Source organism: Rutidosis leptorrhynchoides, chromosome 10, assembly GCF_046630445.1.
Source record: "Rutidosis leptorrhynchoides isolate AG116_Rl617_1_P2 chromosome 10, CSIRO_AGI_Rlap_v1, whole genome shotgun sequence".
In the NCBI taxonomy this organism is placed as follows: domain Eukaryota; kingdom Viridiplantae; phylum Streptophyta; class Magnoliopsida; order Asterales; family Asteraceae; genus Rutidosis; species Rutidosis leptorrhynchoides.
Genome location: NC_092342.1, coordinates 210851837 through 210868612, shown reverse-complemented (window position 1 = coordinate 210868612; position 16776 = coordinate 210851837).

The following is a 16776-nucleotide window of genomic DNA, read 5'->3' as shown; positions in this document are numbered from 1 at the left end:
CAGTTAACATGCTCGAAAATCTGAGTTTATGCCACTTTTGCCCGAAAACCTCATAATATTGGCTCCAAATTTGACTTTATTTTGGCTCCATAATTTTGTCCCTTGAATAATACACACTGAAAATCATTTATTTTGTGGATATTACTCACCGAAAAGCATCTTTGACCTTGTTGTGTCATAAAAAGTACAAGGGACAAAAGGACTAAAGTACAAAAATGCTGACAGACATGTGCTCGAAAAATTGGACCAAAAACCCCAGCCCGAAAAATTACTGCTAGAAAATCTTGACTTTGAACTCTTCTGTGTTTAACTGCTCGAAAACATAGCGCTCGAAATCTTAGTGCTAGAAATCTTAGTGCTCGAAAACTTAGTTAAACTCTGCATGAAAACTTTTAACCTTGTGCTCAAAAACCTGACCAAATCCTGCTCGAAAACCTTCCTGCTCGAAAACTTATTTGAAACCATCTGCTCAAAAACTTTACACGAAAACCTCCTGCTCAAAAACCATTGCACGAATACATCCTGCCCGAAAACCTCCGGCCTGAAGCCCTTATAAAGTTCGAAAAAAAACTATGAATCAATTAAATCAACTTGTTATCGTTTAACATTAACAAATACTTCAATATACTTATTTGTTAAATATTCTGGATACGATTTAAGAAGAATATTACATAAAATTTAGCCTCTTAATGGTTAAGATAGTGTTTTAACTCTAAATGGTTCAACACTGAATACTGAACCATTCAGCACCATATCTCATTCAAATGTCAGAAATAGATGTACTGAATGCTGAATGGTTCAGCATTCAGTGCTGAACCATTCCATTAAGAGATAAATAAACACAGCCTTAGCATTATGAACAATAGAGGAATATGTTCTGAAAATCCACGTCCCAATGCTGCTAGTTTAAGATCATTATAAATATCAACCACATTTCGAGAAATTAACACTATATCGATTCGGCTCATTTTCGTAGCCGCTTTGTTCATCTATGTGAAATTCTGGCCTCCCAATGGAACATCTTCTATCCTCGTTAGTGATTCCGCATTTAAAAATAAAAAAAATAAGTTTTTATTAGCAACTGAGCAAATATATAAAAACCGGCCAATGACTATCTAACAGGAAACTTAAAATTAGCCAAATTGAGTAACCCTTTTTTTGTATGTATAGTGTTGATAATGTAATTGATATGATATATGTTAGCATTAGCAAATAAAATAAAATAAAAGTGGATTTGTCAAAATACCGAGTCAATTTTATCATCTCGAGAGAGGGCTCGAACCCAAAGCATTCTTGGCTAAATTATCAACAGATGGGCCTAAATCAAGGCTCGAAACACGAGGCCCAAAACATGAGGCCCAAAAACAATCAGATTAGTCTCTAAACCTAGCAATCCATCCAGCACACCGTAAACCTCCGTAAACCAACTCCCCATCTTCAACATGCATGTCGTTAATTGCCTTCATCATACCGACATCTTCAAAACCCCTAATTTATCGTCTCTCCTAAACTCCCTTTCAAAACCCTTCACATCCGCCTCTCTTACACGCATCGAATTCCGGTATTTAACTCTATTTTCACGTTTACTTTCCATTAAATCATATTCATCTTTCTTAATTTTTGCATTTACCAATTGCTTGTGTGTTTATTTGCAGTTTGGGTTTTAAGGCACCAATTTACATGCTTATATATCTATTCATAAATGGCTCGTTTCCGTAATGTAAGTAATTTCAGCAATTAAAGCTCTTTATTATCCATTAAAATGCACGGATACTAGTTTAGTGTTATGTTTAATCTGTATTTGTACAAATCGGAATTGAACTAAAAAACCAACCTGAAAGCTACAGTCGAGAAGTTGCAATGGAGCTGCTTTATTTTGACTTAGTAATTTGTGTAACTATTAAAATAGAGAAAGAGATAAATTGGTTCACATTTCATAACCTAACTGTTATCGTGATTTAATCGATTTTGAAGTAGTGACTAATTCGGTTAGACGCTCCATTATTTCTGTTACACCATCATGTGATGGTCACATGGCTCTCATTTTGTTAATTCTATTACACATGTGTTTGCTCAGACTTGTAGCATTTACTTATAATACTTGTAGCTGTTGATATGTATATGTATATCGATATGTAGATGTATATGCATATATGTTTTTACATAAACATGTATATATAGATGTATTTTGGTTGATAATGGATATATCCGTGGATGATAAATTGTCATCCATATCCGATCCAAGAAATATTTAGATCATCCATATCCATATTAGTTAATCATCCATTTACATCATCCATATCTATTATATATGGATCGGATCGGGTGGATGTCTATGGATGGAAAATCCATTGCCATCCCTACCCCCTAGCATATGAATATACATTCATTACAGAGTATTTCTTTTATATCAAATATGTTTGGCGTTACGGAGGTTTCTTTACAAAAAAAATTAAAAAAATAATAAAAAATTAACAAAATCTTATTATCACTCTGTTGACACCCTGAAATGAGCCAGATTTTGTTTACTAGCCATGTAATGTGGGTCCAATATGTGTGGCTATATATTGGACCTCATGTCTCCCTTTGTCACTTGCTTGCACCATTTGAAGCCCTTGGTATGGAATAAGATGTTAACCATTTGACTATTCCTCTCAACATTCATATCATGTTCATCCAATATTCATACATATTCATATTCTAGGGAATAACAATTGGTATCAGAGCGGGTCTAAGCTCTTTGCATAGAAGATCCGTTGTTCGAAGGTCTCCATCGCGTTTTTAAAGTGTTTGTGCTTGATTTCGGTTTAGGTACCTACATAACTCAACTCATCTTGTTATTGTTTTTTTTAATACTTGTTTCATAACATACTTGTTGATAACTACTTAAACTACTTGATTTTGTGCTTAAAATCGAACCTATATACATGCATATAACCCACTGTTTGAAGTTAAAATTTGTGTGTATTTATATGTGCTTGAACTCTATGTTTGAATGTTGAAGTTAACTTCATAAAACCCACTTATTCGTTCAACCCATTAATCTATAAACTCACTGATTAAAGGCTTTATAACATAAAAACATGCTAAAAACAACCTGTATGAACTTAGTTTAGTGTGTTTTCATTCGAAATTAAGTGCTCGAAAACCTGGAATCTATCTCAAAAACCGACCTTTGTGACCGTTAACATGCTCGAAAATATGAGTTTATGCCACTTTTGCCCGAAAACCTCATAATTTTGGCTCCAAATTTGACTTTATTTTGGCTCCATAATTTTGTCCCTTGGATAATACACACCGAAATCCATTTATTTTGTGGATATTACTCACCGAAAAGCATCTTTGACCTTGTTGTGTCATAAAAAGTACAAGGGACAAAAGGACTAAAGTACAAAAAGGCTGACAGACATGTGCTCAAAAAATTGGACCAAAAACCCCTGCCCGAAAAATTACTGCTCGAAAATCTTGACTTTGAACTCTTCTGTGTTTAACTCCTCGAAAACATAGTGCTCAAAATCTTAGTGCTCGAAAACTTAGTTAAACTCTGCACGAAAACTTTTAACCTTGTGCTCAAAAACCTGACCAAATCCTGCTCGATAACCTTCCTGCTCGAAAACTTATTTGAAACCATCTGCTCAAAAACTTTACACGAAAACCTCATGCTCAAAAACCATTGCACGAATACATCTTGCCCGAAAACCTCCTGCCTGAAACCCTTATAAAGTTCGGAAAAAAAAATATGAATCAATTAAATCAACTTGTTATCGTTTAACATTAACAAATACTTCAATATACTTATTTGTTAAATGTTCTGGATATGATTTAAGAAGAATGTTACATAAAATTTAGCCTCTTAATGGTTAAGATAGTGTTTTAACTCTAAATGGTTCAACACTGAATACTGAACCATTCAGCACCATATCTCATTCAAATGTCAGAAATAGATGTACTGAATGCTGAATGGTTCAGCATTCAGTGCTGAACCATTCCATTAAGAGTTAAATAAACACACCCTTAGCATTATGAACATTAGAGGAAAATGTTCTGAAAATCCACGTCCCAATGCTACTAGTTTAAGATCATTATAAATATCAACCACATTTCGAGAAATTAACAATATATCGATTCGGCTCATTTTCGTAGCCGCTTTGTTCATCCATGTGAAATTCTGGCCTCTCAATGGAACATCTTCTATTTCGTTAGTGATTCTGCATTAAAAAAAAAACTAAGTTTTTATTAGCAACTGAGTAAATATATAAAAACCGGCCAATGACTATCTAACAGGAAACTTAAAATTAGCCAAATTGAGTAACCCTTTTTTTTTGTATGTATAGTGTTGATAATGTAATTGATATGATATATGTTAGCATTAGCAAATAAAATAAAATAAAAGTGGATTTGTCAAAATACTGAGTGAATTTTATCATCTCGAGAGAGGGCTCGAACCCAAATCATTCTTGGCTAAATTATCAACAGATGGGCCTAAATCAAGGCTCAAAACACGAGGCCCAAAATACGAGGCCCAAAAACAATAAGATTAGTCTCTAAACCTAGCGATCCATCCAGCACACCGTAAACCTCCGTAAACCAACTCCCCATCTTCAACCTGCACGTCGTTAATCGCCTTCATCATACTGACATCTTCAAAACCCCTAATTTACCGTCTCTCCTAAACCCCCTTTCAAAACCCTTCACATCCGCCTCTCTTACACGCATCGAATTCAGGTATTTAACTCTATTTTCACGTTTACTTTCCATTAAATCATATTCATCTTTCTTAATTTTTGCATTTACCAATCGCTCGTGTCTTTATTTGAAGTTTGGGTTTTAGGGCACCAATTTACTTGCTTATATATCTATTCATAAATGGCTAATTTCCGTATTGTAAGTAATTTCAGCAATTAAAGCTCTTTATTATCCATTAAAGTGCACGGATATTAGTTTAGTGTTATATTTAATCTGTATTTGTACAAATTGGAATTGAACTAAAAAACCAACCTGAAAGCTATAGTCGAGAAGTAGCAATGGAGCTGCTTTATTTTGACTTGGTAAAATGTGTAACTATTACAATAGAGAAAGAGATAAATTGGTTCACATTTCATAACCTAACTGTTATCGTGATTTAATCGATTATGAAGTAGTGACTAATTCTGTTAGGTGCTCTGTTATTTCTGTTACGCCATCATGTGATGGTCACATGGCTCTCATTTTGTTAATTCTGTTGCACATGTGTTTGCTCAGACTTGTAGCATTTACTTATAATACTTGTAGCTGTTGATATGTATATGTATATCGATAGGTATATGTATATGCATATATTTTATTACGTAAACATGTATATATAGTTGTATTTTGGGTGATAATGGATATATCCGTGGATGATAAATTGTCATCCATATCCGATCCAAGAAATATTTAGATCATCTATATCCATATCCGTTAATCGTCCATTTACATTATCCATATCTATTATAAATGGATCGGATCGGGTGGATGTCTATGGATGGAAAATCCATTGCCATCCCTACCCCCTAGCATATGCATATACATTCATTATTGAGTATTTCTTTTATATCAAATGTGTTTGGTGTTACGGAGGTTTCTTTACCAAAAAAAATAAAAAAATTAAAAACTAACAAAATCTTATTATTACTCTGTTGACACCCTGAAATGAGCCAAATTGTGTTTACTAGACATGTAATGTGGGTCCAATATGTGTGGCTATATATTGGATGTAACAACCCTCACTTTTCGACTTCCGATTTTACTAAAATACCTAGAGTTGTTATATACGAATAAATTTAACGTTGACCTAATAAACGTATGCTTATAATAAATAATATAATTATAAATATTATAAATAAGGTTATTTTATAACATAATTACATCAATGAATATATATAATATTTATATTACTTTTGTTATTCAGTTAATAGAATATATAGTTAACTAAATAATAAATAATATTATAACATTATAAAACTAATAAAAACTATAAAGTAATAATCATAAATTTTAATTTTAATTATAAAAACTGAATATAATAATAATTTTTATATAAAATTCGTATTTAATAATTAAACAAATATAGAAATAAAATATTAAATGTTCTTAGAAATGTATTAAATGATTTTTTTTTAGAATTTTATAAAAAAAATCAAAACTATATCTACTTTTAATAAATAAATACAAAAATACAAACTACTTTTTCTTATTTTAACTTTTAAGATTTACTTTTAATAAAAATACAAACTACTTTTTCTTATTTTAACTTTTAAATTTACTTTTAATAAAAATACAAACTATTTTTTCTTATTTTAACTTTTAAGATTTACTTTTAATAAAAAGACAAACTACTTTTTCTTATTTTAACTTTTAAGATTTACTTTTAATAAAAATACAAACTACTTTTTCTTATTTTAACTTTTAAGATTTACTTTTAATAAAAATACAAACTACTTTTTCTTATTTTAACTTTTAAGATTTACTTTTAATAAAAATACAAACTACTTTATCTTATTTTAACTTTTAAGATTTACTTTTAATAAAAATACAAACTACTTTTTCTTATTTTAACTTTTAAGATTTACTTTTAATAAAAATACAAACTACTTTTTCTTATTTTAACTTTTAAGATTTACTTTTAATAAAAATACAAACTACTTTTTCTTATTTACTTTTAATAAAAATTCAAACTATTTTTTTTTATTTTAACTTTTAAGATTTACTTTTAATAAAAATACAAACTAGTTTTTCTTATTTTAACTTTTAAGAATTACTTTTAATAAAAATACAAACTACTTTTATTATTTTAAAATTTAATATATATTTTTCTTTTTATTTCTTTACTTATTTTATTTTTTTTATCTAACATTTTCAACTATAAATACCACATACATTTCTCATTTCAAACTTGCACCTTAATCTCTCATTTCTCTCTTGAAGAACTACTTCTAGTTGATATCTCAGTCACTTACTTGCTTTTCTTTCCTTTCTTGCGTGGAATACTTCAACTGCTATTTAATGTGAATTCGTAGCCCCTCTTTATTGCTAGCAAAACTTACTTACTTTTGGGGTGAGACACATGCTGTTTTTTTTTTACTTTTTACACTTTAGACACAAGTACCAAACTGCTTAAACTATGCTATACCCAGCTTTGTTCGGCTAAAGTCCCTACAGTGATATTTTTAAGTGCTCGGTATGCTAGGTTATTGGGGGTAGGCCTATCGGGAGTAACGTCCCCGATACATTTGACTATGTCTTTGTATTACTTAATAATGAAATTAAACCGACAAGTAGAACTAACTTGTCATGGGGCATACTATCGTTTAGTTTAAATATCACGAATTGGCATAACTATTTCTTTCGATCTTTCGAGATCAACTTTACAAACTAAATCTTGTGGTCTAAAACAACGGTCAAACTTTTTGTTAAACCTTTGAACTTCACTCAACCTTTTTGGTTGACACTTTAGCATGTTTTGTCTCAGGTACTGTTTGATTCAAGCTCTTATACTTACTGCTTATGTGATGCTACTTGGACATAGGATCAAGAGATATCGCATTTATTACTTCTGCATGTGAACATTTCCATTATTGTTATTCCTGTCATTGTAACTACATTTCATTTTCCGCTACGTACTCATTAAAGTTAAATTCATCATTTAGTATTGTTCTCGTTTATTATAATATGTTGGTATGTTTCGATATTAAGTCACATTTTGCCCAGGCCCTAACTTGGGGTGTGAAATTGGACCTCATGTCTCCCTTTGTCACTTGCTTGCACCATTTGAAGCCCTTGATATGGAATAAGATGTTAACCATTTGACTATTCCTCTCATCATTCATATCATGTTCATGCAATATTCATACATATTCATGTTTTAGGGACTAACAATTGGTATCAGAGCGGGTCTAAGCTCTTTGCATAGAAGATCCGTTGCTCAAAGGTCTCCATCGCATTTTTAAAGTGTTTGTGCTCGATTTCGGTTTAGGTACCTACATAACTCAACTCATCTTGTTATTTTTGTTGGTTTAATACTTGTTTCAAAACAAACTTGTTGATAACTACATAAACTACTTGATTTTGTGTTTAAAATCGAACCTATATACATGCATATAACCCACTGTTTGAAGTTAAAATTTGTGTGTATTTATATGTGCTTGAACTCTATGTTTGAATCTTGAAATTAACTTCATAAAATCCACTTATTTGTTCAACCCATTCGTTCAACCCATTAACCCGTTAAACTCACTGATTAAAGGCTTTATAACATAAAAACATGCTAAAAACAACCTGTATGAACTTACTTTAGTATGTTTTCATTCGAAATTAAGTGCTCGAAAACCTTGAATCTGTCCAGATTGCTGCTCAAAAACCGACCTTTGTGGCAGTTAACATACTCGAAAATCTGAGTTTATGCCACTTTTGCCCGAAAACCTCATAATTTTGGCTCTAAATTTGACTTTATTTTGGCTCCATAATTTTGTCCCTTGGATAATACACACCGAAAATCATTTATTTTGTGGATATTACTCACTGAAAAGCATCTTTGACCTTGTTGTGTCATAAAAAGTACAAGGGACAAAAGGACTAAACTACAAAAAGGCTGACAGACATGTGCTCGAAAAATTGGACCAAAAACCCCTGTCTAAAAAATTACTGCTCAAAAATCTTGACTTTGAACTCTTCTGTGTTTAACTGCTCAAAAACATTGTGCTCAAAATCTTAGTGCTCGAAATCTTAGTGCTCGAAAACTTAGTTAAACTCTGCACGAAAACTTTCAACCTTGTGCTCAAAAACCTGACCAAATCCTGCTCGATAACCTTCCTGCTCGAAAACTTATTTGAAACCATCTGCTCAAAAACTTTACACGAAAACCTCATGCTCAAAAACCATTGCACGAATACATCCTGCCCGAAAACCTCCTGCCTGAAACCCTTATAAAGTTCGGAAAAAAAATATTAATCAATTAAATCAACTTGTTATCATTTAACATTAACAAATACTTCAATATACTTATTCGTTAAATGTTCTGGATACGATTTAAGAAGAATATTACATAAAATTTAGCCTCTTAATGGTTAAGATAGTGTTTTAACTCTAAATGGTTCAACACTGAATACTGAATTATTCAGCACCATATCTCATTCAAATGTCAGAAATAGATGTACTGAATGCTGAATGGTTCAGCATTCAGTGCTGAACCATTCCATTAAGAGATAAATAAACACACCCTTAGCATTATGAACAATAGAGGAAAATGTTCTGAAGAGTTTAAGATCATTATAAATATCAACTACATTTCGAGAAATTAACACTATATCGATTCGGCTCATTTTCGTAGCTGCTTTTTTCGTCTATGTGAAATTCTGGCCTCCCAATGGAACATATTCTATCCTCGTTAGTGATTCCGCATTAAAAAAAACTAAGTTTTTATTAGCAACTGAGCAAATATATAAAAATCGGCCAATGACTATCTAACAGGAAACTTAAAATTAGCCAAACTAAGTAACCCTTTTTTTTTGTATGTATAGTGTTGATAATGTAATTGATATGATATATGTTAGCATTAGCAAATAAAATAAAATAAAAGTCGATTTGTAAAAGTACCAAGTGAATTTTATCATCTCGAGAGAGGGCTCGAACCCAAATCATTATTGGCTAAATTATCAACAGATGGGCCTAAATCAAGGCTCAAAACACGAGGCCCAAAAACAATCGGATTAGTCTCTAAACCTAGCGATCCATCCAGCACATCGTAAACCTCCGTAAACCAACTCCCCATCTTCAACCTGCACGTCGTTAATCGCCTTCATAATACCGACATCTTCAAAACCCCAAATTTATCGTCTCTCCTAAACCCCCTTTCAAAACCCTTCACATCCGCCTCTCTTACACGCATCGAATTCAGGTATTTAACTCTATTTTCACGTTTACTTTCCATTAAATCATATTCATCTTTCTTAATTTTTGCATTTACCAATCGCTTGTGTGTTTATTTGCAGTTTGGGTTTTAGGGCACCAATTTACTTGCTTATATTTCTATTCATAAATGGCTAATTTCCGTAATGTAAGTAATTTCAGCAATTAAAGCTCTTTATTATCCATTAAAATGCACGGATATTAGTTTAGTGTTATGTTTAATCTGTATTTGTACAAATTGGAATTGAACTAAAAAACCAACCTGAAAGCTATAGTCGAGAAGTAGCAATGGAGCTGCTTTATTTTGACTTGGTAATTTGTGTAACTATTACAATAGAGAAAGAGATAAATTGGTTCACATTTCATAACCTAACTGTTATCGTGATTTAATCGATTCTGAAGTAGTGACTAATTCTGTTAGACGCTCCATTATTTCTGTTACGCCATCATGTGATGTTCACATAGCTCTTATTTTGTTAATTCTGTTGCATATGTGTTTGCTCAGACTTGTAGCATTTACTTATAATACTTGTAGCTGTTGATATGTATATGTATATCGATAGGTATATGTATATGCATATATTTTATTACGTAAATTTCAGCTGATAATGGATATATCCGTGGATGATAAATTGTCATCCATATCCGATCCAAGAAATATTTAGATCATCCATATCCATATCCGTTAATCGTCCATTTACATTATCCATATCTATTATAAATGGATCGGATAGGGTGGATGTCTATGGATGGAAAATCCATTGCCATCCCTACCCCCTAGCATATGCATATACATTCATTATAGAGTATTTCTTTTATATCAAATGTGTTTGGTGTTACGGAGGTTTCTTTACCAAAAAAATAAAAAAATTAAAAATTAAAAATTAACAAAATCTTATTATTACTCTGTTGACACCCTGAAATGAGGCAGATTGTGTTTACTAGCCATGTAATGTGGGTCCAATATGTGTGGCTATATATTGGACCTCATATCTCCCTTTGTCACTTGTTTGCACCATTTGAAGCCCTTGGTATGGAATAAGATGTTAACCATTTGACTATTCCTCTCAATATTCATATCATGTTCATCCAATATTCATACATATTCATGTTTTAGGGACTAACAATTGGTATCTGAGCGGGTCTAAGCTCTTTGCATATAAGATCCGTTGCTCGAAGGTCTCCATACGTTTTTAAAGTGTTTGTGCTCGATTTCGGTTTAGGTACCTACATAACTCAACTCATCTTGTTATTTTTGTTGGTTTAATACTTGTTTCATAACATACTTATTGATAACTACTTATACTACTTGATTTTATGCTTAAAATCGAACATATATACATGCATATAACCCACTATTTGAAGTTAAAATTTGTGTGTATTTATATGTGCTTCAACTCTATGTTTGAATCTTGAAGTTAACTTCATAAAACCCACTGATTCGTTCAACTCATTAACCCGTTAAACTCACTGATTAAAGGCTTTATAACATAAAAACATGCTAAAAACAACTTGTATGAACTTAGTTTAGTGTGTTTTCATTCGAAATTAAGTTCTCAAAAACCTGGAATCTGTCCAGATTGCTGCTCAAAAACCGACCTTTGTGACAGTTAACATGCTCGAAAATTTGAGTTTATGCCACTTTTGCCCGAAAACCTCATAATTTTGGCTCCAAATTTGACTTTATTTTGGCTCCATAATTTTGTCCCTTAGATAATACACACCGAAAATCGTTTATTTTGTGGATATTACTCACAGAAAAGCATCTTTGACCTTGTTGTGTCATAAAAAGTACAAGGGACAAAAGGACTAAACTACAAAAAGGCTGACAGACATGTGCTCGAAAAATTGGACCAAAAACCCCTGCCCGAAAAATTACTGCTCGAAAATCTTGACTTTGAACTCTTCTGTGTTTAACTGCTCGATAACATAGTGCTCGAAATCTTAGTGCTCGAAATCTTAGTGCTCAAAAACTTAGTTAAACTTTGCACGAAAACTTTCAACCTTGTGCTCAAAAACCTGACCAAATCCTGCTCGATAACCTTCCTGCTTGAAAAATTTTTTGAAACCATCTGCTCGAAAACTGTACACGAAAACCTCCTGCTCGAAAACTGTTGCACGAATACATCCTGTCCGAAACCCTTATAAAGTTCGAAAAAAAATATGAATCAATTAAATCAACTTTTTATCATTTAACATTAACAAATACTTCAATATACTTATTTGTTAAATGTTCTGGATGCGATTTAAGAAGAATATTACATAAAATTTAGCCTCTTAATGGTTAAGATAGTGTTTTAACTCTAAATGGTTCAACACTGAATACTGAACCATTCAGCACCATATCTCATTCAAATATCAGAAATAGATGTACTGAATGTTGAATGGTTCAGCATTCAGTGCTGAACCATTCCATTAAGAGATAAATAAACACACCCTTAGCATTATGAACAATAGAGGAAAATGTTCTGAAAATCCACGTCCCAACGCTACTAGTTTAAAATCATTATAAATATCAACCACATTTTGAGAAATTAACACTATATCTATTCGGCTCATTTTCGTAGCCGCTTTGTTCATCCATGTGAAATTCTGGCCTCCCAATGGAACATCTTCTATCCTCGTTAGTGATTCTGCATTAAAAAAATAAGTTTTTATTAGCAACTGAGCAAATATATAAAAACCGGCCAATGACTATCTAACAGGAAACTTAAAATTAGCCAAATTGAGTAACCTTTTTTTGTATGTATAGTGTTGATAATGTAATTGGTATGATATATGTTAGCAGTAGCAAATAAAATAAAATAAAAGTGGATTTGTCAAAATACCGAGTGAATTTTATCATCTCGAGAGAGGGCTCGAACCCAAATCATTCTTGGCTAAATTATCAACAGATGGGCCTAAATCAAGGCTAAAAATACGAGGCCCAAAACACGAGGCCCAAAAACAATCGGATTAGTCTCTAAACCTAGCGATCCATCCAGCACACCGTAAACCTCCGTAAACCAACTCTGAAATGTCCCGTTCATATAGTTTATAAACGTTCCATATTAATTGATTTCGTTGCGAGGTTTTGACCTCTAAATGAGACGTTTTTCAAAGACTGCATTCATTTTTAGAGCAACCATAACTTCTATTTTATCGATAAAGGTTTAAAAAGCATTACATAGATTATCAAGTAATGATAATCTAAAATATACTATTTTCACACGACCATTACATAATGGTTTACAATAAAAATATATTACATCGAAATAAGTTTCTTGAATACAGTTTTTACACAATATTATACAAGCATGGACTCCAAATCCTGTCCTTATTTTAGTATGCAACAGCGGAAGCTCTTAATAATCACCTGAGAATAAACATGCTTAAAACGTCAACAAAAATGTTGGTGAGTTATAGGTTTAACCTATATATTATCAAATCATAATAATATACCACAAGATTTCATTTTTATAACACATCTCATATCAGGCATTTTGCAAACTGTATAGAGACAAAAATCATTCATATGGTGAACACCTGGTAACCGACATTAACAAGATGCATATAGAATATCCCAATCATTCCGGGACACCCATCGAACATGATAAACTCGTAGTACTAAAGCATTCCAAATTCCAGAATGGGGGTTATTAGTTCCCGTAGATCTTCCTTTAGGATTCGCGTCAATTAGGGGCCAGTTCCCTAATTCTTAGGCTACCAAGCTAAAAGGGGCATATTCGGTTTAATAATTCCACCATAGAATGTAGTTTCGATTACTTGTGTCTATTTCGTAAAACATTTATAGAACTGCATGTATTCTCATCCCAAAAATATTAGATTTTAAAAGTGGGACTATAACTCACTTTCACAGATTTTTACTTCGTCGGGAAGTAAGACATGGCCACTGGTCGATTCACGAACCTATAACAAATATGTACATATATATCAAAGTATGTTCAAAATATATTTACAACATTTTTATTACGTTTTAATGATTTGAGTTTGTTAAGTCAGCAGTCCTCGTCAGTAACCTACAACTAGTTGTCCACAGTTAGATGTACAGAAATAAAGCAATATATATTATCTCGAATCAATCCACGACCCAGTGTCTTCAAGTCTCTGACTTGATCACAACTCCAGGTATATATATTATTTTGGAATCAACCTCAACCCTGTATAGCTAACTCAAACATTAATGCATATAGAGTGTCTATAGTTGTTCCGAAATATATATATAGATGGGTCGATATGATATGTCAAAACATTGTATACGTGTCTATGGTATCCCAAGATTTCAAAATATGTATAATACAATATAAATTAGTTAGGATATGTTTAGTCTAGATTTGTTACAAAATTTTCGTAGCTAAAACTAGCAAATTTATCCAATTTTGTTTTACCCATCATTTTTTCGTTTCAAATCCGTTTTGAGTGATTCAAGTTGCTATGGTTTCATATTGAACTTAAGTTTATGAATCTAAATAGAAAAAATATAAGTTTATAGTCGAAAATACAGGTTACAAGTCAATATTATAAGAGGTAATCATTTCAGTCGAAAGGACGACGTCTTGATGACCATTTTGAAAAACATACTTCCACTTTGAGTTTAACCATAATTTTTGGATATAGTTTCATGTTCATAAGAAAAATCATTTTCCCAGAAGAACAACTTTTAAATCAAAGTTTATCATAGTTTTTAATTAACTAACCCAAAACAGCCCGCGGTGTTACTACGACGGCGTATGTCCGGTTTTACGGTGTTCTTCGTGTTTCCAGGTTTTAAATCATTAAGTTAGCATATCATATAGATATAGAACATGTGTTTAATTGATTTTAAAAGTCAAGTTAGAAGGATTAACTTTGTTTGCGAACAAGTTTAGAATTAACTAAACTATGTTCGAGTGATTACATGTTCAAATCTTTGAATAAGATGGTTTTATATATATGAATCGAATGATGTTATGAACATCATTATTACCTCAAGTTTAGTAGGTAAACCTACTGGAAGTGACAAAAATTGATCTAGCTTCAAAGGATTCTTGGATGGCTTGAAAGTTCTTGAAGTAGAATCATGACACGAAAACAAGTTCAAGTAAGATTATCACTCGAAATAAGATTATTATAGTTATAGAAATTGAACCAAAGTTTGAATATGAGTATTACCTTGAATTAGAAATATAACTTACTGTAAGTGATAAAGGTTGCTTGATCTTAGATGATTACTTGGAATGGATTAGAAATCTTGGTAGTAGACTTACAAACTTGAAAGTATTCTTGATTTTATGAAACTAGAACTTATAGAATTTATGAAGAACACTTAGAAATTGAAGATAGAACTTGAGAGAGATTAATTAAATGAAGAAAATTGAAGAATAAAAGTGTTTGTAGGTGTTTTTGGTCGTTGGTATATGGATTAGATATAAAGGATGTGTAAATTTGTTTTCATGTAAATAATTCATGAATGATTTATAATATTTTTTGTAATTTTGTGAGATATGTCATGATAGTTGCCAAATGATGGTTCCCACATGTTTAATGACTCACATGGGCTACTAAGAAGTTGATCATTGAAGTGTATATACCAATAGTATATACATCTAGAAACTGTGTATTATACGAGTACGAATAAGGGTGCATACGAGTAGAATTGTTGATGAAAATGAATGAGGATGTAATTGTAAGCATTTTTGTTAAGTAGAAGTACTTTGATATGTTTATTGAAGTCTTTCAAAAGTGTACTAATACATCTAAATACACTACATGTATATACATTTTAACTGAGTCGATAAGTCATCGTTAGTCGTTACATGTAAGTGTTGTTTTGAAACCTTTAAGTTAACGATCTTGTTAAATGTAATTAATTCATTGTTATTATACTTAAATGAGATGTTAAATTGTTATGTTAACATGAAAACATGGTGTATGAATATATCTTAACATCATATATATATATATACATATATATGTATGTATGTATATATATATATATATATGTATATATATATATATATATATATATATATATATATATATATATATATATATATATATATATATATATATATATATATATATATATATTAAAATACTATTACAATGATAATCATTACATATATATATTGTTTCGAAATCCTTAAGTTAGTAGTCTCATCTTACTTGTATAGTTCATTGTTAATACATTCAATGATATACTTAATTATCATTTTATCATGTTAAATATAGTATAACAATATTTTATTACAATATATATGTATTTATTACGACGTTATTATAATGCTAATCATTATGTATATCATTTCCAGCTTCATAATTCAATATTCTCATTTTTATGTATATCACACATTGTTAATATACTTATTGAGATTATTACATATCATAATCTCATGTTAACCATATATATGTCCATATATATCTCATCATGTCATTTTTACAAGTTTTAACGTTCGTGAATCGCCGGTCAACTTGGGTGGTCAATTGTCTACATGAAACTCATAACAAATAATCAAGTCTTAACAAGTTTGATTACTTAACATGTTGGAAACATTTAATCATGTTAATATTAGATATCATTTAATATATATAATTATGGAAAAGTTCGGGTCACTACAGTACCTACCCGTTATATAAATTTCGTCCCAAAATTTTAAGCTGTAGGAGGTGTTGACGAATCTTCTGGAAATAGGTGCGGGTATTTTTTTCTTCATCTGATCTTCACGCTCCCAGGTGAACTCGGGTCCTCTACGAGCATTCCATCGAACATTAACTACAACAAACATCCCAACAACAACAACAACAACTACAACAACCGTTTCAACAACAATAACAATCCCAACAACAACCTCAATAACAACAACGGCAACAAAA